The sequence below is a fragment of the Notolepis coatsorum genome (assembly GCF_963971535.1).
Source record: "Notolepis coatsorum genome assembly, contig: SUPER_7_unloc_1, whole genome shotgun sequence".
NCBI lineage: Eukaryota > Metazoa > Chordata > Actinopteri > Aulopiformes > Paralepididae > Notolepis > Notolepis coatsorum.
The window spans coordinates 888,955-910,876 of NW_028174880.1; the positions used below are offsets into that span (position 1 = coordinate 888,955).

Sequence of the window (21,922 nt, forward strand, 5' to 3'; positions counted from 1 at the left end):
ACACCTGAAGAGACACAAGACGTCCCCAGACCTTCAGGGACACATTCTGCAGGAGCCCACCGGAGGACAGCGTAAGTGGAAAAGACACAGTTTGTCATTTCTAGCGTTCATTCTTCAGAAGTAGCTTTAGCTGCATTGTTGTTTTTTCCCCATCTGCTGTTTCAGCAAAGACTCATCATCTACCCTATCTATTGTAGTACTGTGTAGCTACATTATGTACTAATATATCTATATGTACTGTGTAGCTACAGTATGTACTAATATATCTATATATATATACTGTGTAGCTACAGTATTTACTAATATATTGTAGCGCTGAGAGAAAGGAGTCGGAGGCGGTGTCTCGAAGTTAAACCTAATTCCTTTATTAATCATCAGCGTAACAACAAGTCGACGTAGTCGTGTCGACAGTAAGTAAGAATGCCGGTGGCAGGATAAATAAATCGTCCGGGGGGAACTACTATTCCCAACGAGTTCTGTGTGAATTATGTACAGTCACTACAATATCTATATGTACTGTGTAGATTTACATTTACATTTAGTCATTTAGCTGAAACGCTTTTATCCAAAGCGACTTACAAGTTCTGTATGACAGGTCATCAGGAAGGATACAACTCTATCAGCTGAGTAACAATATTCATCAAAGTGTTGCGTGTTATAATGGCGCGGATCCACCTGCCTTATGACCGCACGCGTCTTTTTTCAATGTATCCCAATGGGGAGAGAGCGTATGCGGCCGCATGCGCCGCCTATAGGAAATGCGCTGCAGTTGGCTTATTTTTTCAGCTTTTTTGTGCGGCCGAAAGTTGAAACGTTCTGAACTTTCAGAGCGATGCGCTGAGCTCATTTTCAGACAACCAATCACAGCCATTCATATCTACCACTCTGTTTGTAACCCGACACCGGAGCTGCCTGCCTGTCTTGGCTGTCTCCCACAAGAGACAGGTCATTGAGATTTGCGACAAAACACAAATACACTAATAATAATAACTACACGAATACACTACTAAAAAGCTAATAAAAAGCAAAGGGCGAACTGTGGTGTCAGGCAATAACTATATATATAATTAATATACAATAAAGTTATTAAAATATGCTATAATATGTGCAAAACCGCGGCAGGAAAAAACGATAAAAGGCTGTAGATTTCTTTCTGTCATCTACAAGATGCGCTTCATGCCAGCGCTGCCGGCGCACTGCCAGTGTTTTTGTGAGATTGGTGGACGCGGGCCCTTACAGTGTAGGTTAGTTTATTAGGACAAGTGCATGACAGTAAGGTTAGTCAGGGTTAGATTTTTTTATTTTTTTAGATACAGTATGTACTAATATATATATATGTACTGTGTAGCTACAGTATGTACTAATATATATATATATATATACTGTGTAGCTACAGTATGTACTAATATATCTATATGTACTGTGTAGCTACAGTATGTACTAATATATCTATATGTACTGTGTAGCTACAGTATGTACTAATATATCTATATGTACTGTGTAGCTACAGTATGTACTAATATATATACTGTGTAGCTACAGTATGTACTAATATATCTATATGTACTGTGTAGCTACAGTATGTACTAATATATATATATATACTGTGTAGCTACAGTATGTACTAATATATATACTGTGTAGCTACAGTATGTACTAATATATATATATGTACTGTGTAGCTACAGTATGTACTAATATATCTATATGTACCATGTAGCTACAGTATGTACTAATATATCTATATGTACTGTGTAGCTACAGTATGTACTAATATATCTATATGTACCGTGTAGCTACAGTATGTACTAATATATCTATATGTACTGTGTAGCTACAGTATGTACTAATATATCTATATGTACTGTGTAGCTACAGTATGTACTAATATATCTATATGTACTGTGTAGCTACAGTATGTACTGATATATCTATATATACTGTGTAGCTACAGTATGTACTAATATATCTATATGTACTGTGTAGCTACAGTATGTACTAATATATCTATATGTACTGTGTAGCTACAGTATGTACTAATATATCTATATGTACTGTGTAGCTACAGTATGTACTAATATATCTATATGTACTGTGTAGCTACAGTATGTACTAATATATCTATATGTACCGTGTAGCTACAGTATGTACTAATATATCTATATGTACTTTGTAGCTACAGTATGTACTAATATATATATATGTACTGTGTAGCTACAGTATGTACTAATATATCTATATGTACTGTGTAGCTACAGTATGTACTAATATATATATATGTACCGTGTAGCTACAGTATGTACTAATATATCTATATGTACTGTGTAGCTACAGTATGTACTGATATATCTATATATACTGTGTAGCTACAGTATGTACCAATATATCTATATGTACCGTGTAGCTACAGTATGTACTAATATATCTATATGTACTGTGTAGCTACAGTATGTACTGATATATCTATATATACTGTGTAGCTACAGTATGTACCAATATATCTATATGTACCGTGTAGCTACAGTATGTACCAATATATCCATATATACTGTGTAGCTACAGTATGTGTTGCTGTCAAAATTAGATTGAAAGTCCATGAATTTGCCAAATCTGTGCAGAAAAACTGTTGCCACTGTCACGCTTTACAAAACATCTTGATTTACAAAACATCTTGATTTACAAAACATCTTGATTTACAAAACATCTTGATTTACAAAACATCTTGATTTACAAAACATCTTGATTTACAAAACATCTTGATTTACAAAATATCTTGCAAAAACACGTTGAGTCTTTTAATAGCAGCTGGAGTTGGAGCAGGCCGGTCTCTTTGACACCTGACACGTGTGTGTGGGGCGAACGCTCTGGGAGGAGGAGACAAACCAAAATGAGGAAGAATAAAGGGTTAGAATAATATCATAGGTTACAATTAGGGATGTCCGATATTATCGGCCGATATTGGCAACTCTACGGCGATGCTGATATCGCGGGCGCGATAGAATGACGTCAATTGTTTGACGTGGTCTGCCTGGGAATTGTAGTCTTTTTCCAGGTTTTTTTTTACATAGGAAGTTACTCTAGACCGGAAGTTACACGCTACTTTTTATTTGGTGTTGATAAAACAATAAATAACTGAACCAGGATCATTTCAATTCGATGCTAAATAAACTTGTATGCATGCGTAAAATGTGCCAGATTTAATTTTACAGGCGTTGCATTTGTATCAATATCTTGGCCATTTCTTGTGCTACAATCAAACGGAAAAAAACTGGACGGAAGTGCCGATTGATTGATTGATTGAAAACTTTATTAACAGATTGCAGAATGGGTACAATACAGTACAGCTCAATACACACAATTGTTAAGGGGATGCAGACCAGAGAAAGACTTTCATCTTGTTTACATCAGGGTCCCCCATTTTCAATTCATCAGGACATATATGACATACATGACATACAGATAGTCAGTACTGCTACATCTATACATTTATGACATACCAGATTTGCAAATACAGTACTGTTTGTGATACAGAAGGAGTCAAGAAAAGGGAGTATATACATTTGACGTAGAAACTGTACATTGGAGGAGGTTGGGTGGGGGGGGGTTGGGTACATTGGGATATTGACAACCATACTGGGTCATTTACATTGGAGGTGGTTGGGGGGGGGGGGGGGCACACTGTATAAACAAGCAAAACTGTACATTGAGGGGGGGGGGGGAGACACTGTACAAACAAACAAAATTGTACATTGGACTATTGACAAAACCATACTAGGTAAATGACTGTACATTGGAGGGGGTTGGGTTAGGATATTTACAGGGGCCAGTGTTGAATTGCAGTCTCCCGTAGGTGTCCCTTGAGAGAGGTTTTGAAAGTGGGTAGTGATCCACATTCCTTTACAGCTTTGGGTAGGGCGTTCCACATTGATGTGGCATAATTGCGAAACGTGTTTAGTCCCTTATTTGAGCCGAGAGAGGCGAGAGAGGCGGAAGTTGACTGCGAGAAAAGAAGAGTAGAAGAAGAACGAAAGTGAGAGAGAATCCGTTCACAAGATAATTTCTGAGGAACACACACGTTTTTCCAGCCAGCAAAACTTTAGCTTTAGTAGTTCGACTTATAACAGTAGTAGTAGCAGTAGTAGTAGTAGTAGTAGTATTAGTAGTAGTAGTAGCAGTAGCAGTAGTAGTAGTAGTAGTAGTAGTAGTAGTAGTAGTAGTAGTAGTAGTAGCAGCAGCAGCAGTAGTAGTAGTAGTAGTAGTAGTAGTAGTAGTATAGTAGTAGTAGTAGTAGTAGTAGTAGTAGTAGCAGTAGCAGTAGCAGTAGTAGTAGTAGTAGTAGTAGCAGTAGCAGTAGTAGCAGTAGCAGTAGCAGTAGTAGTAGTAGTAGTAGTAGTAGTAGTAGTAGTAGTAGGAGGAGTAGTAGCAGTAGTAGTAGTAGTAGTAGTAGTAGTAGTAGTAGTAGTAGTAGTAGTAGTAGTAGTAGTAGTAGTAGTAGTAGTAGTAGTAGTAGTAGTAGTAGTAGTAGTTTTAGTAGTAGCTATCCGGTGCTAACATGAGGCGAGGTGAGCGTGTCTGCTCTGTGCCAATGTGGAGCTCTCTCTCTATGCTGGAGAAGAGGACATGAGAGAACTGCTAGGGGAGGATACATCATCTGAAGAATCTTCAGATGATTCAGATGTTGACGATCCATCTTTTGTTTAGTCAGTCACACTCTTACTGTACTTGTTGGGTTTGCAAAGAAAGGCTTGCACATGATAAGTGTACATGATGAATGCACATGATAAGTGTACATGATGAATGCACATGATAAGTGTACATGATGAATGCACATGATAAGTGTACATGATGAATGTACATGATGAATGTACATGACAAGTGTACATGCTAAGTGTACATTATAAGTGTGCATGATAAGTGTACATGATGATTGTACATGATAAGTGTACAGGATAAGTGTACAGGATAAGTGTACATGATAAGTGTACATGATAAGTGTACAGGATAAGTGTACATGATAAGTGTACATGATAAGTGTACATGATAAGTGTGCATGATAAGTGTACATGATAAATGTACATGATAGGTGTACATGATGAATGTACATGATAAATGTACATGATAAACACTCTTTGGATTGTAAATATGTGTATATGTGCTGTGCTGTGTGCTGTATAAGATAAGAGATTCCTTGTTGAATGTTGAAAATAATGTGCTTTTTATTGTTTTCTACAGTGAGGAGCAAGGAGCAGAAGAACTGCCTTCAACCAGTTCAGTGCAGGCGAGACATGGAAGGAGGGCTAACCAAGACAGGTGAGAGACTTATTATTATTATTATTATTATTAGTGCTTTTGTTTAGTTATAACTGTTCATAAAAGTTGAAAATAATGTATTTTTACATGTCATTGTCTACAGCAATGATTTGCCTGGGACATCCAGGTCAAGAAATGACCCAGACAGGTGAGAGACTTATTATGGATGTTTATTGCTTTTTTATTATTACTAGGTGGAATATTCCCCATTGCAATGTTTAGTGCAACATGTTTATTCGTGTTGATACACAGGGTCTCCATGGTATAGATCAGGTGTCAGCAACCTTTTTGACATGGAGTGCCTGTTTGAAATATAGTTGTAACTAGTGTTAGTGTTGTAACTACTAGACCCTCTTTGCGTCGCCCCTGTGCCTCAAATAGATCCGCTATCAACTCTATCTTTAATCTTTCAAAATGTTCAGTTGCTATCGCTATTAGCTCTATCTTTAATCTTTCAAAATGTACAGTTGCTATTGCATGCACTCATCTGTGTTTCACTACACACATGAGTGCATGCTTACCAACTGTCAGTCTGCAACACTACTATCACCAACATTTAAGAAGGGAGATCCCCCCTTGAATGGCCCTTCTAAGGTTTCTCTCCTCCACACTGCCTGTGGAGCTTTTTTCCCTATTGTTAGGTTTTAGTGAGTTTTTCCTTACCTTCGCGTGGGGTATGTCTGGGAGTGCTTGCATTCTTTCATTTATTTGCATTCATCTAAAAATGTTTGGACCTTATGGTGTTCTTGTTCTTATCTTGACTTATTGTTATGTTTTCTTCTTGACTTGTTTAAAGAAGACGTGTACGGCCCATGGGGACATTAACGTGTGTTGTCGGGCCCTATAAATAAATTTGATTTGATTTGATTTGATTTAGTGTGCCTCAACAATATTCCATGCATCGTAAAAAAAAAATCTCATAATCAGGTATTCTTAATGATAATTTTTACATTATTACATCATTATTGTTATTGTTATTATTAACAATATTATTATGATGGTTGTATCAACCCTAAATCTGAGTTGGGGCGGGGGTGCAATGCAGACAAACAGTTCTGCTTTACTGAGCTCCGTTATCTGGGGGCTGCAGTTGGTCACTTTAAGCTGCACACCGCTCTGTTATCTGGGGCTGTAGTTGGTCACTTTAAGCTGCACACCGCTCTGTTATCTGGGGCTGTAGTTGGTCACTTTAAGCTGCACACCGCTCTGTTATCTGGGGGCTGTAGTTGGTCACTTTAAGATGCACACCGGAGCATCTTTTAATCCAGCTGTTTGCTGTTCTCTGATATTTTCTGACATTTCGTTGATGCGTCGCTCGACACTTCGAGCTGACATGGGGATATCTTTTATCCTTGATTTGATTGTCTCTTTGTTTGGCAAGCCTTCAAACAAAACATCTGAGCTACAGAGAAAAGCCTCCTTGATATCAGTGAATGGCTTTCCACATTTCGCAATGCAATGAACTATGCGATAGCTTGCTTCAGTTGCGTGGTTTTTAGCAGTCGTGAACACTTTGAGGGTGCTGGCTTGCTTTCCATACCTGGCCACGGCACGTTTAATCGATTCTGCCTTATCCGCCTGATCTTTGAAACTTTTTTGATGCTTCGTCTCAAAATGGCGTTTCACACCTGACGTTCTGCAAACTACATTTTCTAAACATAAAGTACACACAGCACGGTCCTTCTGACACACAAACCCGTAGTCGTCTGTCCACGAGGGCTGGAATGCCCGAATTTCCTTTGCTTTAACTTTCTTAGCGGGGGTTGCCATCATGAAAGACGGCACATACAGAATGCAACCGCAGCACTGTGTGATTACCTGGGAACTGCGCGCGGGCGCGGGAGGCCAGCTGACTGCTGACAGCTGAGCACCATGGGAACAGCTGTATAGCTGTCATAGGGGTGTGCAAAACAGTCGACTTACAAAAAAGAACCTGTGGGAGGATTTCAACAAGATAAATGCGAGAACAGTGCAAAATATTTCACTATAATATTTCAAAAAAAAATATTATAGTAAAAAAAATATAAAAAAAATATTATAATTTTCTTTTAATGCTGCCCCCTGTGCCAATGAAAATGCCCCCGCGTGCCTATGCAGGCACGCGTGCCTATGGTTGCCTACCCCTGCTCTAGAGGTTCAAATTCATGAACTCATATCAAGGCAAGAATGACATGAACCCACATGAAAAGCTATTCGATTAGATTCAAATGTATTGTCATCATACAGCACAAGTACAGTACATTGAAAAGACGTTTGGCATCCAACCAGAGTGCAAATGTAACAGTAAAGTGCAATAGTAATGCACAAGTGATTTAAACTGGGTATACAATATATAAATGAGTACTACATACAGTACTGAGTAATAGTACTAATCAGATTTATGTACAGACTTGTAGTATTAATATGTACAGTGTTACAGGTATAAAGACACTATGGTAGTAAGTCATACTGGCCAGCAGCGTAACTAGTACGAGTAGGTAAGGGATATGTACAGATATAGATATAGTATCCACTATCTATAGATGTGTAAAAATGGTTATATGTAGGCATGTACAGACAGATATGGATAGATATATATACCGTAAGAATAAATTGTACATTATTGTACATGCTATCATACAGAGTTATGGGTTATCATCTAAAATCCCTTCAGTGTAGCAACAAGGCTTTGGTTTGGAGGAAGGAGTAGTTTTATTTACTGATTAAATGTGTTTTCTTTATGCTGCTTGGATCAACACACAGCTGCTGAAGAAATGTAAGGATTTGACATGTTTGATAATTTTACTCATCAACATTTTTTATTGTTTTGACAGAACAATGGTGGACCGTATAAAGAGCAGCTACACACATGATCATTTTGGTGGCATGTTGCTGCGCTAGTGCTTGATAATAGGCTTGTTTGAGATGACTGATTGCTCACCGCGAAAATAGCAACACGTTCTCATCAGAAAACGTAAATAAAGTACTAATTTACCACAGGAAAAAAGGTACATGTACATTATGTTATAACCATAAGTAATAAAATAAGTATCGGCGAAAGTCCATAACAAACAACTCGACCAGGAGTCGAACAAACAATGATTATGATCACGGGCGAGTTCTCTCACCACTAGACACCCATGCTGATACAAACACAGCAATACTATGATGAAGATTCATTTGAACCTTTAACGGTTATGCTTAAGATAGAAAATTAGTGTAAAGGTTATGGTTCATTTAAGGTAATAGTGTGGTTATTTTTTTGAATTTTTTATTTTATTCGATTTTATTAGGAAAAAGTATCATACAGGGCTCGAAATAAACTTTTTTACTTGGTAGCACTGGTGCTCCCAACTTCAAAAGGTTTGGAGCACCAGCAAAAATTTAGGAGCACCAGCAAAGATTTAGGACCACCCACCAAAATGTAAGGAGCACCAACAATATATATGTAATCAGGGCCTGGAATTAACTTTTTTTTTTTTTTTTTTTTTTTGGTCTTTTTCCCCCTCCATTTTCCTCCGATTTTCTCCCATCCCAATGTTAGTCGTATGCCAATTCCCAGTCCCTTCCTGGTCGCTGCGCACTTACCCCCCACAGTCAGATCATTTGGGAGAGTGGAGGCTACCACGTGCTTCCTCCGACACACGTCCAGCCAATCACCGCTTCTTTTCACCTGGCAGCGCGGATTCTCATTGAGAGGGCGTAGCGTGTGGGAGGACCACACTATCCCCCTCACGTCCAATCCGCGCTTAGCAGGCGCCCCGACCGAACTGTAGGAGTCGCTGTTTACAACGACCCGGACCCACCCCGCCAGCTTCTCCCACCCTCTGATACAGCCAATTGTATCAGTGCAGACGGCCAGCCAAGCTGGTGACAACCCCGGAGCTGTGAGCTGGATTCGAACAGGCGAATCGAGCTCACAGCTCCGGGGCTGGTGACGAACGCAATCTCCGCTCGGCCACCTAACCGCCTTGGAATTAACTTTTTGACTCACCAGCCAGTGGTAGATGGGGAAAATCTACCCGCCAAGTATATTTCTTACCGGCCCAAGAAAAAACACATTTTTGTGTCACATATATATATCAAATGTAAAGACTAACTCAAAAGATAACACACATATACTGTACATATGACACATATAAGGATATATAATAATAATAATAATAATAATAATAATAATAATAATAATAATAATAATAATAATAATAATAATAATAATAATAATAATAATAATAATAATAATAATAATAATAATAATAATAATAATAATAATGCAGGACCTCTTTAGGGGTCTTTATTCGGCATGCAACGAACTGGACATGCAATGGGAGCGGCACACACACACTGGGATACACACACACACACACACATGCATTGTCTTTTTCTCAGTCGCCGATGCGATTGAGTCTCTGCACTTGACCCATCCCGTCTATGTGTACATGTAAGTAAGTACCGATAACTTAATATAACGTTCAGAAACAGCAGCAGTCTTTCAAGTGTATTTAAAGGTATGTGCTTTTTTGTCAGGTATATGTACAGAGATCAGTACAGTACAGGTAGTGCAGGAATACTTGCATGATTGACGGCCTTTATGGTGGTTGTATTGGATGTCCTTTTCTGTACAGTTGCACATTGCTGTACTCCACCCAGTAGGTATGGGAGTTTTCCGTTATTTGTCATGTTTTCAAACTCTCTTTGGGTGTTTGCAATTCATGGGAAGTATCTAATATCTTGGTACAGTGGGCAGGTTGTTAGAAAGTGTAGCTCTGACATGGCTGTTAGCCTAGCCACAGAGGGTCTTGAGGAGAGGCGCCGATTTAATCCGGGATACAGAGATGCAGCCAATGTGACAATGGCTCTGTTCATGGTCACGAATGGATTCCAGCTTCATTGATTTACTACCGATGACAAACGTGTTGTTTCTGTTTTTCCTTTTGACATACTTGCGGCACACAGAACAACTCATCACTACAGCCCAGCGTCATACTGTAGCCAGTCTCTTGAAACACCGCTATCTCCAAACTACCACTCCTCTCGAAACTTTCTTTTGTTAGGTGGTCTCGCTCTCGCTGCCGCGGTGGGTTTTCTTTTTAGCGGTCGGCTTACTCCTTCCATAGTTCCACATATTTGTAACCCATTTAACGTCATAGCAGCTAACGCTAGCTCCTTACAGTGCAAGCAGGCGCCACGGGCAGTCAGGACAGAAGAGTAGCGGATGTGACGTCGGTAAACAAGCCACAAATTAGGCCTGTCGTAAGACCAAAACACACTGCAGTTTTAATTATTTTACATTACTATTTTGTTACCCGCCACATGGCGGACAGACCACGAAAGGGAGTGATTGAAGGCTAATCTTAACCAATCTAAAATCAGCATTAAAGGTAAGAACGTCAAGCTCACGTTTGATTGGTTAGAATGGTCACTGTCAACTCACAAGGCACATACTGAGTGTACAAACTAGCGAATGTACAGAGAAAGGGACGTTCGGGGAGGGGGGGAGGAGGTCGCACCAGAACAATTATTTGCACTCGCACAAATGCTCCCAATTATTATCTTAGTCTGACATAATCGTAATAGTCTTGTTGTGATTTGTTCTTTTGAACCTGATAAGGGCTCTGTCTCTACTCCTGATGGACTCCAATATCTCCTGAGTAATTTAGTTTGGCAGTGTTCTGCTTTACCCCAATGTGTTTAATTGGAGCCAGTAAATCCAGCACTGATAGAAATGTCTCTTTAAAGAGATTCCATGCCTCATCTACGTCTTTACTGCTCAGTATGTCCATCCAATTTATCTCACTCAGTGATTCAATGAAGTGGTCTTTTGAATAGTGTTTCATTGTCCTTGTTTTTACATAATCCCTTTGAGCGTGGGGAGCTTTAGTGCGTTTGCGGGTACAATATGACCATATGCTCACTGAGGCCATAGGCTAACACTCCTGACTGGCTAATCTTCTCTGAATCAGATACCACGATCAGATCTAAAGTTGTTCTACTGCTGACACAAATACGCGTTGGTTCTTTTATCAGTTAGGATTAGGGTTAAGTTATAGTTAGTTTAAGGTAACAGTGTGGTTAGGGTTAAGGTTAGTTTAAGGTAACAGTGTGGTTAAGGTTAGTTTAAGGTAACAGTGTGGTTAGGGTTATGGTTAGTTTACAGTGACAGTGTGGTTAAGGTTAGGGTTTGGGTGAGGCTATCAGAAAAGTGTGTCTCTGTATAGTCTTGAGGTAAAGGCATGCGAGTGTCCAGGGTTCATCTTAGTTTCCCGTTGTTCATCTTAGTCTGAAGCCTAGTAAGCCTGATATCTCCCTTAGTCTGAAGCCTAGTAAGACTAATATCTCCCTTAGTCTGAAGCCTAGTAAGCCTGATATCTCCCTTAGTCTGAAGCCTAGTAATCCTGATATCTCCCTTAGTCTGAAGCCTAGTAAGACTAATATCTCCCTTAGTCTGAAGCCTAATCCTGATATCTCCCTTAGTCTGAAGCCTAGTAAGACTAATATCTCCCTTAGTCTGAAGCCTAGTAAGACTAATATCTCCCTTAGTCTGAAGCCTAGTAAGACTAATATCTCCCTTAGTCTGAAGCCTAGTAAGCCTGATATCTCCCTTAGTCTGAAGCCTAGTAAGCCTGATATCTCCCTTAGTCTGAAGCCTAGTAATCCTGATATCTCCCTTAGTCTGAAGCCTAGTAAGACTAATATCTCCCTTAGTCTGAAGCCTAATCCTGATATCTCCCTTAGTCTGAAGCCTAGTAAGACTAATATATCCCTTAGTCTGAAGCCTAGTAAGCCTGATATCTCCCTTAGTCTGAAGCCTAGTAAGACTAATATCTCCCTTAGTCTGAAGCCTAGTAAGACTAATATCTCCCTTAGTCTGAAGCCTAGTAAGACTAATATCTCCCTTGGTCTGAAGCCTAATCCTGATATCTCCCTTAGTCTGAAGCCTAGTAAGACTAATATCTCCCTTAGTCTGAAGCCTAGTAAGCCTGATGGCTCCCTTAGTCTGAAGCCTAGTAAGACTAATATCTCCCATTAGTCTGAAGCCTAGTAAGACTAATATTTCCCTTAGTCTGAAGCCTAATCCTGATATCTCCCTTAGTCTGAAGCCTAGTAAGACTAATATCTCCCTTAGTCTGAAGCCTAGTAAGCCTGATATCTCCCTTAGTCTGAAGCCTAGTAAGACTAATATCTCCCTTAGTCTGAAGCCTAGTAAGACTAATATCTCCCTTAGTCTGAAGCCTAGTAAGCCTAATATCTCCCTTAGTCTGAAGCCTAGTAAGACTAATATCTCCCTTAGTCTGAAGCCTAGGAAGACTAATATCTCCCTTAGTCTGAAGCCTAGTAAGACTAATATCTCCCTTAGTCTGAAGCCTTATCCTGATATCTCCCTTAGTCTGAAGCCTAGTAAGACTAATATCTCCCTTAGTCTGAAGCCTAGTAAGCCTAATATTTCCCTTAGTCTGAAGCCTAGTAAGACTAATATCTCTGGTTAATAACATCTGGTTGATGTGCGGTTTCCCATGTGGGGGACCAGGTTCAGATCCATGTTGTTACACACAGACCCACAGCATCTGTATGAAGTGTAATATTTCTATCTGATTTAACAGGATTAAAAAAGTAGAGTTTTAGTCACCAAACATGTGTGTGAGCTTGTAAACTTGTGTGGATGAAAACACACAGAGACTCAAACACTGGATGCTTCACACACACACACACACACACACACACACACACACACACACACACACACACACACACACACACACACACACACACACACACACACACACACACGCGCGCGCGCGCGCACACGCACACGCAAAGAGACTCTCACACCGGATGCTTCACACACACATGCACACACACAAAGAGACTCACACCGGAAGCTACACACACAGACACACACCGGATGCTTCACACACACACACACACACACGCACGCACGCACGCACGGACACACACACACACACACACGCACACGCAAAGAGACTCTCACACTTGTCTTATAGGGACTGTTACCTTATCATTTAATTAGGATGTAATTAACACAACATCTTGTTTTATAGGGACTGTTACCTTATCATTTAATTAGGATGTAATTAACACAACATGTCCGACATCTCCGCCTGGATGACGACCAACCACCTCAAACTGAACCTAAGCAAAACAGAATTGCTCCACCTGCCGGCCAAATCCTCCCCCCTGACCGACCTTTCCATCACAGTCGAGAATGCAGCTGTGACCGCGTCCCCGACCGCCAAGAACCTTGGTGTTGTCCTCGACGACCAGTTGAACTTCTCTGCTCACATCGCAGCGACAACCAGAACCTGCCGATTCCTCCTGAGCAACGTCAGAAGGATACGCCCCTTCCTGACAAAAGAAGCCACCCAACTCCTCGTCCAATCAACAGTCATCTCCCGCCTTGACTACTGCAACGCACTGCTCGCTGGCCTCCCGGCCACTGCCACCAAGCCTCTTCAACTCATTCAGAACGCAGCGGCCCGCCTGATCTCAAACCTACCGAAGTCGGCCCATGTCACCCCACTTCTTAGGGACCTGCACTGGCTCCCCATTGCTGCACGAATCCGCTTCAAGGCCCTTGACCTAGCATACCGTGCGGCAAAGGGAACTGCTCCCGCCTACCTCCGGTCAATGGTCTCTAACTACACACCCTCAAGACCCCTACGCTCTGCATCTTCTGGCCGCCTCAGACCTACTCCTATCCAAGCTCCGGGAGGGTCATCAAAGAGAAGTCGCCTATTCTCAGTCCTTGCCCCACAATGGTGGAATGAACTACCCACCCCAGTTAGGACAGCCGAAACACGTCCAATCTTTCGCCGTCGACTAAAGACTCACTTCTTCAACCATTATCTGAATTAAAAAAAAAAAAAAAAAAAAATCTAACCCTAACTAACCATACTGTCATGCACTTGTCCTAATAAACTAACCTACACTGTAGCACTCAACACTTTGATGAACATTGTTACTCAGCTGATAGAGTTGTGCTCTTCCTGATGGCTTGTCGTACAGAACTTGTAAGTCGCTTTGGATAAAAGCGTCAGCTAAATGACTAAATGTAAATGTAAATGTAAATGGAAGCTACCCACATAGACACACCAGATGCTTCACACACACACACACACACACACACACACACACACACACACACACACACACACACACACACACACACACACACACACACACACACACACACACACACACACACACACACACACACACACACACACACACACACACACAGACACACACACACACATACACTTTGTTACACACACACACACTTTGTTACATGTCTGGCTGTGTGACGTCAACTTGTCAGCATGAAATAACCGCACCAGGATAGCTTAGCAAGTAGATAATCAGACGTTGTCGCTTTTGGAATTTACTCCACACCCATTTATTATTAAAAACATTGAATCAGGGCTATGAAATTACAATGCCTGGTCATACAGCATTCATTCAATGTACATAATCAACAAATAGTTTTCACAGACACAAGCCACATCGTTGAGAAGCATCCAGCTGCACAGCCGGAGAGCAAGGCTCCCAGGGCCGCGCTTTGGGGGCCGCGCTGTGAGGTCCGCGCTGTGGTTGGAGTATTGCAGCTTGGTCTCTGTGCACGAGACTGTGAGGAACGTGCGAAAACAATCGAAAGTAAGTAACGTTAGTGCATAACTAACACTTTAATAACTAAAAAGGAATATAAATATAGGAGAATTTGACAACCAAATTAACTATGATGGCGCAAGGGATTGAGATATAATAATTATTGTGTCTAATGGCACTGACTTCAACGACCGTAGCCTAAGTATTAACCTGCAAGACTAATCGTTAGTCCAACATTAGTTTAACGTTCTGTTATATTTCAATTGCCTTACTTACTTACTGCCTAAATATATGGTAAGGGTATACTCTTGCTATACAGTATGTGGATATGATAAGTAAATGTATGATAAGATATGATGAAGTAAATAAGGAATGGTGAATATTACATGTATGTGTATACTGGATATTAACAGCAGTATTATAGGCATACAGCAGTATTGTACAGCAGTATTGTACAGCCAGCAATATTATACATTATTATACATGACTATTCTATGCAAGTAGGCTATGTCTAAGCTATTTTACAGTATTATACACAACCTATGTGCAATATGCATAAGACTATGAGCTATATGTGGGTATGTCAGGTTGTCTTGTGGTCAAAGTTATGTATGTGGAATCATATAAGAATGTTCAATTTGACCAATTAGGCCCTTTCTTTTTCTAGATGCATATCACCATTAAAAATGGTGAATCTTGATGCACCACATGCTGCCAGCACTTTCATTGCCCTTTCTGCAATACATCCTTATTCAAACGAACAAGGTTGAGAGGTCCATTTTAAGCAGGCAGTTTCCTATGAAGGTAAAGTTGGCCAACATTCTCTGGGAAATGCAAATGGGTTTACAGTAGAGACCATTAGAGAAATTAATCAAAACTAACCCTTCTGTGATGTCTGTGGCAGGTAATAGGTATATGATTCAGATGTTGTAGCATATTCAATTGACAAATGATCTCTCTCTCGCTCTCGCCCTCGCTCTCTCTCTCTCTCTCTCTCTCTCGCTCTCGCTCTCGCTCTCGCTCTCGCTCTCGCTCTCTCTCTCTCAGGGGAAGGAGTCCAGCTGGCACTGCATAGCTGTTCCTCCATCCATCCACCTATCTATTCTTCCCTACCTCCTTGTCAATAAAAAAATATAAACAAATAAAGCCGTTCCGTCCTCTGAGCTTTTAAAATTGACAAACTGGTTTAGGTAACTTAGAATCTAGATCACAAGTCAGTTTTGGGAAAGTTATGTGAACACAGAAGAGCTTGTGATAACGGCTGCAGTGGCTACTTTTGTGTTATATTGTTAAGATATTGTGTGAGCAAATAAAAAGAAAAATACATTTTATGAAGTATAGTTAATATAACTATATATTAATTTGAATGTAATGTATTAATGTATACTAACTATACATAACATTTGTAATTAATGTATAGTTAATTTACTCATACAGTATGCACATCCTCTGGCCTGTTTGTAGAACTTCCCTGTGTTGTTGACAAAGCTAAACCCTATTGATATGAAGTCGAATGGGAACATGAGAGGATTCAAGATTCAAGATTGTTTATAGTCATGTGCACAGTTAAACAGACAGTTTGCCATACAATGAAAATCTTACTTTGCTAGTCTCTGTTCAGTATTGCACTACTGAGTTATTTGCTGCTATGTTTCAATATAATAATAATAAGAAGAAGAAGAAGAAGAATTATAATTAATACTTTTGAGTTTTTATTTGTTAGCATGGAAAAGCAAAGAAACGTGATTGTCAGTTGTGTATATATAGAGCTCCAGATTCAGCATTGAAGGACTGCATGGAGGTGTTATTTGCCCAGACTCAGAAGGTTACATTCATCTGCGGGGATAAATCACTGTACATTCTATATTGCTCACTAATAAATACTACCATATCTGAACTACTGTGTGGAGATTTGGGGTAACACTTATAAAAGTAACTTAAAACCATTATGCACACTACAAAAAAGAGCAATTGGGATTATCAATAAGGTAGGATATCTGGAACACACAAACACACTGTTTTTAAAATCACATGCCATGAAACTCAGGGACCTGGCTGAATTTAAGACTGCACAAATCATGTTTAAAGCACGAAACAATTCACTCCCGGGTTACTTTTCGATCGCGTGACATTGTTCAGAAAGTTTGGTGCACTTGACAAATCGCTGTGTGAAAGCAAACCGAACCAAATTAAGAATGCAACCTAACTGCACCCCCCCCCCCCCCCCCCCCCCCCCTCCAGAGTGACAAACATGGCACTCTGCAATAAGTCTGCACCTAAATAATAATGTAATAAAAACGTGGGTTATATGATCATTAGCAGGGAAAACTGCTGTTTGTCAAAATGCCCTTCAATAACCAACTGCACAGCCGGGGTACAAAAGAGTAACAACTGTATTAGATAAAAGCATGATCAGATTATAGTTACAGGGGACACAGGGTTAATAATCAGGCACCGTAAAGTGCTTCTGTTATATAAGTAACTGATCACAGTTTTGAATTGATTGATTGATTGATTGATTGATTGATTGATTGATTGATTGATTGATTGAAAACTTTATTAACAGATTGCAGAATGGGTACAATACAGTACAGCTCAATACACACAATTGTTAAGGGGATGCAGACCAGAGAAAGACTTTCGTCTTGTTTACATCAGGGTCCCCCATTTTCAATTCATCAGGACAGTCGATATACAACCATATGGAACACACAATAGTGGATACAATATAAAATGGGTTAGGGTCATTACAGGGTTAATGCCCAATCGCCTCTACGAGCGGAACGTAACACATTTCATTCACCAGTTTCGCAGAATGTATCTGGAGAAGAAGGTATTTGAACACGTGACGACCGGCCGCGTTGTTATGCAAAGTAGTGCGCGTGCAGCGCGTTCCTGTGTGCACGCGCGCGCGCGCACCAATAATGACCCGCGTGGGTCCCTGCTGCTCCTCCTGACGTCATCATCACCCGCGCTCACTCGCGTCACAATAATAACAACACAAATATAATAACGCGCACATGTTGTGTGTGTGACTGTTACAACTTCTGATTAGTCATCATCACTTTTATTTGTTATTTCTTGTTTAGATGACCGTCGACTCACAATGGATCCCAACACAGTAAATAAGATGATCTTACTGTCCGAGGGGAACAGAAGAGCGAGGTGGACAGATGAGCTGCAGATATATCCTGATCGCCCGGAGAGATTTGACCGCAGTTTTGAAGTGCTGTGTGGAGAGAGTCTGACTGGACGCTGGTACTGGGAGGTAGAGGTCGGGGGATATGTTGATGTAGGAGTGGCGTACGAGAGCATCGACAGGAAAGAAGGGCGAGACCTGAGCGACAGAAGCAGCAGCGACAAACTCTGGTTCTGTAGGATTCTTCCTGTCGGGGCTGGTTCTCTCTTTACTTTCCATCACAACCGTGGAGAAGACTCCGTGTTAGTCCCGGGTCCCCGCCCCCCCCTCTACAGACTCGGAGTGTATCTGGACCGGCCCGCTGGCCGCCTGTCATTCTACCAGGTCTCCGCTGATGACGACACACGGACCCACCTTCACACCTACAACACCACGTTCACTGAACCCCTCTACCCGTGGTTTGGCATCCTTGGAGAGGTGACCTTGTGCAGAGTATACCAGAGTAATGACGTGAGTATTTCTGTTGGCATCTTCCTGACCTGCATATACACTGTATATATCATTGGCAAATTAAGTTTTGATAGCGTGGATTAATTACCACGAAGAGATGCTATAGCATTGAATGAATGAATGAATGAATGAATGAATGAATGAAAACTTTATTTAACAGATTGCAGAATGGGTACAATACAGTATACGGCTCAATACACACAATTGTTAAGGTGTTGCAGACCAGAGAAAGACGTTTGTCTTGTTTACATCAGGGTCCCCCATTTTCAATTCATAGTGTAATAATAATGTGTAATTGTGTAGTGTGTAATTACTGAGAAAGTTGCCATCGTTAATATAGTACGGTACTTTGATTTAAATGTCTCAAGCTATAATCTTCTGTGCAATAATATACATTTCCTTCGTTTTTTTTTTTACATTTAAAAAAAAATTATAAACCTTTGGAAATTTTACCCGGAGACAACCGAATGAAACCAATAGATAAGAGGTTGCTGTTACAATGTCATAAAGATAATAAACCCCACGTTATCTAAATAGATTTGACTGTGACGTATGGGAATTCTACTTTGGTCAAACTTTAGCACAGTATTGATGTTGGTATCTTTTAGAAAACAACACGTTCTGTTCCTTTTTTGTATTCCAGTCCTGGACGAGCTTCACACCTGACGTGTCAACTGTCTCTACAAGCACCGTATACAAGTAACCACATTTTAATACAGGCTCCTTTCTGTTTCCCCTGCCCTTCAAGATGTTAACATTTGAATCTGTACAAATTCTAAATAACAATTTACTTTGAATTGCCATACTTGGTTTGAATGACTTATATGTTATAGAAAGTGGAGTATACACACACAGTAAATTTCGCAGAGTAGATTTTACTCAAACTGAGTAACATTTTAGTAAGTTTGAGTAGTAGTAGTTGAGTAGTTTGAGTAAAATTTACTCTGCAAAATTTACTCTGTGAAATTTACTGTGCACTAAGCCTAATATCTCCCTTGGTCTGAAGCCTATAATAAGACTAATCTCCCTTAGGCTCAGTGGTGCAGTCCTAATATGGGAACTGGTAACACGCCACGCCACGTGCATGCGCGGGTACGTGCATGCGCACATAACTGATTTATACACACACACGCACGCACACACACAAGCGCATATACGCAAGTGCAATCTTTCTATCATACAAGCTCTTCTTGCTCTCTATTTGTGTGAATGTGCGCGTGGGAAGCTGGCGCGCAGCACAGACGCTTGATTCAATATCATAAGCAGGTAGACCCCCATCACGAATTCCGAGCCACATTAGTATTCACCTCCACTGCCTGTGTCACACAGAATGAAGGGGGAGATGCATTCAGATAGCCAACACCCAGACACTTAGTCTACCTGCGCTTTTTGTTATGTAAAACGGTGGCCGGGTACTTAGTCACAACGAATGGATACAGCGCATTTTTGTGTGCGCGTACACGCGAGTACACATCCGTGCGCGATCGCGCGTACTTCTGCCTCAGTGATGTGGTAACACGGCGTGTAACCGGGTGTGACCGCGACTGCACCACTGCTTAGGCTGATGCCTAGTAAGACTAATATCTCACTTAGTCTGAAGCCTAGTAAGCCTAAAATCTCACTTAGTCTGAAGCCTAGTAAACCAGACCCACAGCAACTGTATGAAGTGTGATATTTGTATTTGATTTATCAAGATTAAATAAGTAGAGTTTTAGTCACCAAACATGCATGTTGTGAGAGTGTACCTCTCTGCTGTTCCAAGAACTATAGCTATTCAGATAGAGCCCTAATGTTTCATGGCTTTAGAAAAGAACTTAACTTCAATTCGAGCAAATACTAGCTTCTCTATTGCATGTGTGCCTATATTGGGACAGAATTATTGGACTGGAGGAACTGAATATATTGCTATCATTATTAAACGTCAGTTTCTGCATCACTGTAGGGAAAACAGACATTAGTATAAATCTGATTCTTTGGTTATAACCTGCATCTGAATCGTTCTGATACAGGTGTTCCTATGGTGTCTCAGATTCAGGTTATATAAACACACATACTAATAATTATAGAGCCAACGTTATAGTTGTTTGAATCTTTGCCCCAGATTCAGGTTATATAAAAACAGATGGTATAAACAAAGCCAACATCATGTAATCTTTCTAATACAGCAGTTACTATTGTGTGCCCCAGGTCCAGGTTGCCCAGTGCAGGTGTGTTCAAGTGTGGTTCCACAGGGCTGGTGTTGTGTGACGTCTGTTTGGACGATGACGTTGAGAAGGAAGCAGTGAAGACCTGTCAGACCTGCAGCTCCTCCTACTGTGAGAGACACCTGAAGAGACACAAGACGTCCCCAGACCTTCAGAGACACATTCTGCAGGAGCCCACTGCAGGACAGCGTAAGTGGAAAAGACACAGTTTGTATTTTCTAGCGTTCATTCTTCAGAAGTAGCTTTAGCTGCATTGTTGTGTTTTCCCCATCTGGCAACACATCACCCCCACCCTGCAAAAACTCCACTGGAATGCTCAACTTCACATCATTAGATTTTATCGTTTTAGCCTTAGGTACCATCTTACCCTTCAAGCATTTTAAATATAGCTCATTCTGCTCATCTTTCGTTTTAGTGTCCCATATGACATTGGGGCACTTTGAGGTTCTTTGGGGTATTTTGTGAAACTTTGTGGTATTTTAGGGTATATTTGGGGGCACTTGGGGTACTTTGTGGTATATTTCCAGGCACTTTGGGGTATTTTGGGGTACTTTGAGTTATTTTTAGGGTACTTTGTGGTATACTTTAGCTGCATTGTTGTGTTTTCCCCATCTGGCAACACATCACCCCCACCCTGCAAAAACTCCACTGGCTCCACATCATCTACCGAATCCCTACAAGATCCTCCTCCTCACCTACAAATCCCTGCACGGGTTGGCCCCTTCCTACCTGACCGACCTACTCCACCCTACACTCCACCCTACACTCCACCCTACACTCCACCGCTACACTCCACCCTACACTCTACCCCTACACTCCACCCTACACTCCAGACCTACACTCCACCCTACACTCCACCCTACACTCCACCCTACACTCCACCCTACACTCCACCCTACACTCCACCCTACACTCTACCCCTACACTCCACCCTACACTCCACCCTACACTCCACCCCTACACTCCACCCTACACTCCACCCTACACTCCACCCTACACTCCACCCCTACACTCCACCCCTACACTCCACCCCTACACTCCACCCCTACACTCCACCCTACACTCCACCCTACACTCCACCCTACACTCCACCCCTACACTCCACCCCTACACTCCAGACCTACACTCCAGACCTACTCCACCCTACACTCCACCC

The 21,922-nt window shown here is 41.0% G+C and overlaps 1 long non-coding RNA gene across 2 annotated transcripts; it reads left to right on the forward strand.

Annotated features, from left to right (window-relative positions):
- Nucleotides 1-5,405: 5,405 nt before the first annotated feature.
- On the forward strand, nucleotides 5,406-16,061 carry LOC311232707. 2 transcript variants are annotated; one of them, XR_014619964.1, is made up of 4 exons: nucleotides 5,406-5,458; nucleotides 14,791-14,961; nucleotides 15,581-15,717; nucleotides 15,961-16,061. It is a non-coding gene; the product is annotated as an uncharacterized lncRNA (long non-coding RNA). The 2 variants fall into 2 exon arrangements; XR_014619965.1 differs by having other exon boundaries at nucleotides 14,800-14,961.
- Nucleotides 16,062-21,922: the final 5,861 nt, after the last annotated feature.